Genomic DNA, 9362 nt, shown 5'->3' with positions numbered 1-9362 from the left:
CAAGGACAGAAAGTGTCTCTATGGGATCCCTCTACTCAAAATACATCACAGAGGAGAGAAGGAGAGAGCTTGTGCAGCAGTATAAATCTGGAGCAATCACTATTGAACGCTTCATGGAGATTATCCTAGCAAGTATTCAACAAAAGACTACCACCACAATAACCACAACATCTTCAGTGTCAACATGCACACCACCACCTGAGACCAAGTCAGAGAAAACAACCATTACCACAACAACCACAGAGACAAGCTTCCATGGTATCAGGAAGAATGTCACCGCTGGCGAGCTGCTTGCCTCAAAAATTATTGACAAGAAACTCTATGAAGACCTCAACACAGGAAAAGTCACAGTGAACCAAGTGAGTGAAATGGACTCAGTACACAAGTACTTGGAGGGAACTAATAGCATTGCAGGTGTATATGTTCAGTCCACCAAACAGACCATGAGCATCTACGAAGCCAAATCCAAAGGTCTTCTAACTCCTGGAACCTCTCTGGTTCTGCTGGAGGCTCAAGCTGCCACTGGATTTGTCATTGACCCAGTGAAGAACAAGAAGCTCTCTGTAGAAGAGGCAGCCGCTCAAGGTGTGGTTGGGAACGAGTGGAAGAACAAACTGCTTTCAGCAGAGAGGGCAGTCACTGGATACAAGGATCCCTACACAGGAAACACAATTTCCTTGTTCCAGGCCTTGAAAAAGGATCTAATTGTCAAGGACCATGGAATTCGCCTTCTTGAGGCACAGATTGCAACTGGTGGAATCATCGATCCAGTGTACAGTCATAGAGTGCCAGTAGAGGTGGCGTACCAGAGAGGATACTTTGATGAGGAAATGAACCAGATCCTCGATGACCCTGACGATGACACAAAGGGCTTTTTTGACCCCAACACACAAGAAAACCTCACCTACCTGCAGCTTGTGGAGAGGTGTGTGACAGACCCAGATACTGGCCTTAGCTTACTCGTAATTGTCAAAAAAGGAGAGTTTTACTTCTTCATTGATGAGCAAACCAAGAACATTCTAAAGGCTATGACAACAACTAAGGCCGGAGGCAAATTTCAAGGACAGAAAGTGTCTCTATGGGATCTCCTCTACTCAAAATACATCACAGAGGAGAGAAGGAGAGAGCTTGTGCAGCAGTATAAATCTGGAGCAATCACTATTGAACGCTTCATGGAGATTATCCTAGCAAGTATTCAACAAAAGACTACCACCACAATAACCACAACATCTTCAGTGTCAACATGCACACACCACCTGAGACCAAGTCAGAGAAAACAACCATTACCACAACAACCACAGAGACAAGCTTCCATGGTATCAGGAAGAATGTCACCGCTGGCGAGCTGCTTGCCTCAAAAATTATTGACAAGAAACTCTATGAAGACCTCAACACAGGAAAAGTCACAGTGAACCAAGTGAGTGAAATGGACTCAGTACACAAGTACTTGGAGGGAACTAATAGCATTGCAGGTGTATATGTTCAGTCCACCAAACAGACCATGAGCATCTACGAAGCCAAATCCAAAGGTCTTCTAACTCCTGGAACCTCTCTGGTTCTGCTGGAGGCTCAAGCTGCCACTGGATTTGTCATTGACCCAGTGAAGAACAAGAAGCTCTCTGTAGAAGAGGCAGCCGCTCAAGGTGTGGTTGGGAACGAGTGGAAGAACAAACTGCTTTCGGCAGAGAGGGCAGTCACTGGATACAAGGATCCCTACACAGGAAACACAATTTCCTTGTTCCAGGCCTTGAAAAAGGATCTAATTGTCAAGGACCATGGAATTCGCCTTCTTGAGGCACAGATTGCAACTGGTGGAATCATCGATCCAGTGTACAGTCATAGAGTGCCAGTAGAGGTGGCGTACCAGAGAGGATACTTTGATGAGGAAATGAACCAGATCCTCGATGACCCTGACGATGACACAAAGGGCTTTTTTGACCCCAACACACAAGAAAACCTCACCTACCTGCAGCTTGTGGAGAGGGTGTGTGACAGACCCAGATACTGGCCTTAGCTTACTCGTAATTGTCAAAAAAGGAGAGTTTTACTTCTTCATTGATGAGCAAACCAAGAACATTCTAAAGGCTATGACAACAACTAAGGCCGGAGGCAAATTTCAAGGACAGAAAGTGTCTCTATGGGATCTCCTCTACTCAAAATACATCACAGAGGAGAGAAGGAGAGAGCTTGTGCAGCAGTATAAATCTGGAGCAATCACTATTGAACGCTTCATGGAGATTATCCTAGCAAGTATTCAACAAAAGACTACCACCACAATAACCACAACATCTTCAGTGTCAACATGCACACCACCACCTGAGACCAAGTCAGAGAAAACAACCATTACCACAACAACCACAGAGACAAGCTTCCATGGTATCAGGAAGAATGTCACCGCTGGCGAGCTGCTTGCCTCAAAAATTATTGACAAGAAACTCTATGAAGACCTCAACACAGGAAAAGTCACAGTGAACCAAGTGAGTGAAATGGACTCAGTACACAAGTACTTGGAGGGAACTAATAGCATTGCAGGTGTATATGTTCAGTCCACCAAACAGACCATGAGCATCTACGAAGCCAAATCCAAAGGTCTTCTAACTCCTGGAACCTCTCTGGTTCTGCTGGAGGCTCAAGCTGCCACTGGATTTGTCATTGACCCAGTGAAGAACAAGAAGCTCTCTGTAGAAGAGGCAGCCGCTCAAGGTGTGGTTGGGAACGAGTGGAAGAACAAACTGCTTTCGGCAGAGAGGGCAGTCACTGGATACAAGGATCCCTACACAGGAAACACAATTTCCTTGTTCCAGGCCTTGAAAAAGGATCTAATTGTCAAGGACCATGGAATTCGCCTCTCTTGAGGCACAGATTGCAACTGGTGGAATCATCGATCCAGTGTACAGTCATAGAGTGCCAGTAGAGGTGGCGTACCAGAGAGGATACTTTGATGAGGAAATGAACCAGATCCTCGATGACCCTGACGATGACACAAAGGGCTTTTTTGACCCCAACACACAAGAAAACCTCACCTACCTGCAGCTTGTGGAGAGGTGTGTGACAGACCCAGATACTGGCCTTAGCTTACTCGTAATTGTCAAAAAAGGAGAGTTTTACTTCTTCATTGATGAGCAAACCAAGAACATTCTAAAGGCTATGACAACAACTAAGGCCGGAGGCAAATTTCAAGGACAGAAAGTGTCTCTATGGGATCTCCTCTACTCAAAATACATCACAGAGGAGAGAAGGAGAGAGCTTGTGCAGCAGTATAAATCTGGAGCAATCACTATTGAACGCTTCATGGAGATTATCCTAGCAAGTATTCAACAAAAGACTACCACCACAATAACCACAACATCTTCAGTGTCAACATGCACACCACCACCTGAGACCAAGTCAGAGAAAACAACCATTACCACAACAACCACAGAGACAAGCTTCCATGGTATCAGGAAGAATGTCACCGCTGGCGAGCTGCTTGCCTCAAAAATTATTGACAAGAAACTCTATGAAGACCTCAACACAGGAAAAGTCACAGTGAACCAAGTGAGTGAAATGGACTCAGTACACAAGTACTTGGAGGGGAACTAATAGCATTGCAGGTGTATATGTTCAGTCCACCAAAACAGACCATGAGCATCTACGAAGCAAATCCAAAGGTCTTCTAACTCCTGGAACCTCTCTGGTTCTGCTGGAGGCTCAAGCTGCCACTGGATTTGTCATTGACCCAGTGAAGAACAAGAAGCTCTCTGTAGAAGAGGCAGCCGCTTCAAGGTGTGGTTGGGAACGAGTGGAAGAACAAACTGCTTTCGGCAGAGAGGGCAGTCACTGGATACAAGGATCCCTACACAGGAAACACAATTTCCTTGGTTCCAGCCTTGAAAAAGGATCTAATTGTCAAGGACCATGGAATTCGCCTTCTTGAAGGCACAGATTGCAACTGGTGGAATCATCGATCCAAGTGTACAGTCATAGAGTGCCAGTAGAGGTGGCGTACCAGAGAGGATACTTTGATGAGGAAATGAACCAGATCCTCGATGACCCTGACGATGACACAAAGGGCTTTTTTTGACCCCAACACACAAGAAAACCTCACCTACCTGCAGCTTGTGGAGAGGTGTGTGACAGACCAGATACTGGCCTTAGCTTACTCGTAATTGTCAAAAAAGGAGAGTTTTACTTCTTCATTGATGAGCAAACCAAGAACATTCTAAAGGCTATGACAACAACTAAGGCCGGAGGCAAATTTCAAGGACAGAAAGTGTCTCTATGGGATCTCCTCTACTCAAATACATCACAGAGGAGAGAAGGAGAGAGCTTGTGCAGCAGTATAAATCTGGAGCAATCACTATTGAACGCTTCATGGAGATTATCCTAGCAAGTATTCAACAAAAGACTACCACCACAATAACCACAACATCTTCAGTGTCAACATGCACACCACCACCTGAGACCAAGTCAGAGAAAACAACCATTACCACAACAACCACAGAGACAAGCTTCCATGGTATCAGGAAGAATGTCACCGCTGGCGAGCTGCTTGCCTCAAAAATTATTGACAAGAAACTCTATGAAGACCTCAACACAGGAAAAGTCACAGTGAACCAAGTGAGTGAAATGGACTCAGTACACAAGTACTTGGAGGGAACTAATAGCATTGCAGGTGTATATGTTCAGTCCACCAAACAGACCATTAGCATCTACGAGGCCAAATCCAAAGGTCTTCTAACTCCTGGAACCTCTCTGGTTCTGCTGGAGGCTCAAGCTGCCACTGGATTTGTCATTGACCCAGTGAAGAACAAGAAGCTCTCTGTAGAAGAGGCAGCCGCTCAAGGTGTGGTTGGGAACGAGTGGAAGAACAAACTGCTTTCAGCAGAGAGGGCAGTCACTGGATACAAGGATCCCTACACAGGAAACACAATTTCCTTGTTCCAGGCCTTGAAAAAGGATCTAATTGTCAAGGACCATGGAATTCGCCTTCTTGAGGCACAGATTGCAACTGGTGGAATCATCGATCCAGTGTACAGTCATAGAGTGCCAGTAGAGGTGGAGTACCAGAGAGGATACTTTGATGAGGAAATGAACCAGATCCTCGATGACCCTGACGATGACACAAAGGGCTTTTTGACCCCAACACACAAGAAAACCTCACCTACCTGCAGCTTGTGGAGAGGTGTGTGACAGACCCAGATACTGGCCTTAGCTTACTCGTAATTGTCAAAAAAGGAGAGTTTTACTTCTTCATTGATGAGCAAACCAAGAACATTCTAAAGGCTATGACAACAACTAAGGCCGGAGGCAAATTTCAAGGACAGAAAGTGTCTCTATGGGATCTCCTCTACTCAAAATACATCACAGAGGAGAGAAGGAGAGAGCTTGTGCAGCAGTATAAATCTGGAGCAATCACTATTGAACGCTTCATGGAGATTATCCTAGCAAGTATTCAACAAAAGACTACCACCACAATAACCACAACATCTTCAGTGTCAACATGCACACCACCACCTGAGACCAAGTCAGAGAAAACAACCATTACCACAACAACCACAGAGACAAGCTTCCATGGTATCAGGAAGAATGTCACCGCTGGCGAGCTGCTTGCCTCAAAAATTATTGACAAGAAACTCTATGAAGACCTCAACACAGGAAAAGTCACAGTGAACCAAGTGAGTGAAATGGACTCAGTACACAAGTACTTGGAGGGAACTAATAGCATTGCAGGTGTATATGTTCAGTCCACCAAACAGACCATGAGCATCTACGAAGCCAAATCCAAAGGTCTTCTAACTCCTGGAACCTCTCTGGTTCTGCTGGAGGCTCAAGCTGCCACTGGATTTGTCATTGACCCAGTGAAGAACAAGAAGCTCTCTGTAGAAGAGGCAGCCGCTCAAGGTGTGGTTGGGAACGAGTGGAAGAACAAACTGCTTTCGGCAGAGAGGGCAGTCACTGGATACAAGGATCCCTACACAGGAAACACAATTTCCTTGTTCCAGGCCTTGAAAAAGGATCTAATTGTCAAGGACCATGGAATTCGCCTTCTTGAGGCACAGATTGCAACTGGTGGAATCATCGATCCAGTGTACAGTCATAGAGTGCCAGTAGAGGTGGCGTACCAGAGAGGATACTTTGATGAGGAAATGAACCAGATCCTCGATGACCCTGACGATGACACAAAGGGCTTTTTGACCCCAACACACAAGAAAACCTCACCTACCTGCAGCTTGTGGAGAGGTGTGTGACAGACCCAGATACTGGCCTTAGCTTACTCGTAATTGTCAAAAAAGGAGAGTTTTACTTCTTCATTGATGAGCAAACCAAGAACATTCTAAAGGCTATGACAACAACTAAGGCCGGAGGCAAATTTCAAGGACAGAAAGTGTCTCTATGGGATCTCCTCTACTCAAAATACATCACAGAGGAGAGAAGGAGAGAGCTTGTGCAGCAGTATAAATCTGGAGCAATCACTATTGAACGCTTCATGGAGATTATCCTAGCAAGTATTCAACAAAAGACTACCACCACAATAACCACAACATCTTCAGTGTCAACATGCACACCACCACCTGAGACCAAGTCAGAGAAAACAACCATTACCACAACAACCACAGAGACAAGCTTCCATGGTATCAGGAAGAATGTCACCGCTGGCGAGCTGCTTGCCTCAAAAATTATTGACAAGAAACTCTATGAAGACCTCAACACAGGAAAAGTCACAGTGAACCAAGTGAGTGAAATGGACTCAGTACACAAGTACTTGGAGGGAACTAATAGCATTGCAGGTGTATATGTTCAGTCCACCAAACAGACCATGAGCATCTACGAAGCCAAATCCAAAGGTCTTCTAACTCCTGGAACCTCTCTGGTTCTGCTGGAGGCTCAAGCTGCCACTGGATTTGTCATTGACCCAGTGAAGAACAAGAAGCTCTCTGTAGAAGAGGCAGCCGCTCAAGGTGTGGTTGGGAACGAGTGGAAGAACAAACTGCTTTCGGCAGAGAGGGCAGTCACTGGATACAAGGATCCCTACACAGGAAACACAATTTCCTTGTTCCAGGCCTTGAAAAAGGATCTAATTGTCAAGGACCATGGAATTCGCCTTCTTGAGGCACAGATTGCAACTGGTGGAATCATCGATCCAGTGTACAGTCATAGAGTGCCAGTAGAGGTGGCGTACCAGAGAGGATACTTTGATGAGGAAATGAACCAGATCCTCGATGACCCTGACGATGACACAAAGGGCTTTTTGACCCCAACACACAAGAAAACCTCACCTACCTGCAGCTTGTGGAGAGGTGTGTGACAGACCCAGATACTGGCCTTAGCTTACTCGTAATTGTCAAAAAAGGAGAGTTTTACTTCTTCATTGATGAGCAAACCAAGAACATTCTAAAGGCTATGACAACAACTAAGGCCGGAGGCAAGTTTCAAGGACAGAAAGTGTCTCTATGGGATCTCCTCTACTCAAAATACATCACAGAGGAGAGAAGGAGAGAGCTTGTGCAGCAGTATAAATCTGGAGCAATCACGATTGAACGCTTCATGGAGATTGTCCTAGCAAGTATTCAACAAAAGACTACCACCACAATAACCACAACATCTTCAGTGTCAACATGCACACCACCACCTGAGACCAAGTCAGAGGAAACAACCATTACCACAACAACCACAGAGACAAGCTTCCATGGTATCAGGAAGAATGTCACCGCTGGCGAGCTGCTTGCCTCAAAAATTATTGACAAGAAACTCTATGAAGACCTCAACACAGGAAAAGTCACAGTGAACCAAGTGAGTGAAATGGACTCAGTACACAAGTACTTGGAGGGAACTAATAGCATTGCAGGTGTATATGTTCAGTCCACCAAACAGACCATGAGCATCTACGAGGCCAAATCCAAAGGTCTTCTAACTCCTGGAACCTCTCTGGTTCTGCTGGAGGCTCAAGCTGCCACTGGATTTGTCATTGACCCAGTGAAGAACAAGAAGCTCTCTGTAGAAGAGGCAGCCGCTCAAGGTGTGGTTGGGAACGAGTGGAAGAACAAAGTGCTTTCGGCAGAGAGGGCAGTCACTGGATACAAGGATCCCTACACAGGAAACACAATTTCCTTGTTCCAGGCCTTGAAAAAGGATCTAATTGTCAAGGACCATGGAATTCGCCTTCTTGAGGCACAGATTGCAACTGGTGGAATCATTGATCCAGTGTACAGTCATAGAGTGCCAGTAGAGGTGGCGTACCAGAGAGGATACCTTGATGAGGAAATGAACCATATCCTCAATGACCCTGACGATGACACCAAGGGCTTTTTTGACCCCAACACACAAGAGAACCTCACCTACTTGCAGCTTCTGGAGAGGTGTGTGAGGGACCCAGACACTGGTCTTAGCTTTCTGTCTCTGAATAAATGAGCTCATACTGATTTTTCGTAAAATTGTTATCAAAGATGTGCAGATATTTTATCTTTATTTTATCACATATAAATGCTTTCTTTGTTGATGTTTGGCGAATTATTCTGAATTGAATATAATAAAATGCCATTTTTTAAGTGAATTTTGTTGTGAAGTTATCCACAATTATATTGTACAGTGCCTTTGGAAAGTTTTCACACCTCTTGACGTTTATTCTACAATGTATTAAATCTTTTTTCCCCTCATAAATATACACAATATACCCCATAATGACAAAGCAAAACATTTTTTTTTTTACATCTTAAAAATAACACAAAACTTAAAAATAAAATTTCCATACATTTTCAGTCCCTTTACTCAATACTTTTTTGAAGATCTTTTGTCAGCGATAGTAACCTTAAATCTTCTCAAGATCTGTAGGGTTGGATGGGGAGCGTTGCTGCACAGCTATTTTCAGGTCTCTCCAAAGACGTTCGAATGGGTTCAAGTCCGGGTTCTGGCTGGGCCACTCAAGGACATTCAAAGATTTTTCCCGAAGCCACTCCTGAGTTGTCTTGGATATGTGCTTAGGGTTGTTGTCCTGTTGGAAGGTGAACCGTCGCCCCAGTCTGAGGTCCTGAACGAACTGGAGCAGGTTTTCATCAAGGAGCTCTCTATACTATGCTCCGTTCATCATTGCCTTGATCCTGACTAGTCTCCCAGTCCCTGCCACTGAAGAACACCCCCACATGATGATGCTGCCACCACCGTGCTTCACCGTAGAAATTATGCCAGGTTTCCTCCAGACGTGACGCTTGGCATTCAGGCCAAAATGCTCAATCTTGGTTTCATTAGACCAGCGAATCTTGTTTCTCATGGTCTTAGAGTCTTTAGGTGCCTTTTGGCAAACTCCAAGTGGGCTGTCATGTGCCTTTTACTGAGGAGTGGCTTCCGTCTGGACACTCCATCATAAAGGCCTGATTGGTGCAGAG

The 9362-nt window shown here is 45.1% G+C and overlaps 1 pseudogene; it reads left to right on the top strand.

Annotated features, from left to right (window-relative positions):
- The first annotated feature begins 3 nt into the window (after nucleotides 1-3).
- On the top strand, nucleotides 4-8533 carry LOC110516256 (annotated as a pseudogene).
- Nucleotides 8534-9362: the final 829 nt, after the last annotated feature.

Source organism: Oncorhynchus mykiss, unplaced genomic scaffold (assembly GCF_013265735.2).
Source record: "Oncorhynchus mykiss isolate Arlee unplaced genomic scaffold, USDA_OmykA_1.1 un_scaffold_463, whole genome shotgun sequence".
Lineage (NCBI taxonomy): Eukaryota > Metazoa > Chordata > Actinopteri > Salmoniformes > Salmonidae > Oncorhynchus > Oncorhynchus mykiss.
The sequence above is the reverse complement of the archived record's forward strand: the minus strand, read 5'-3'. Positions and strand labels throughout refer to the sequence as shown.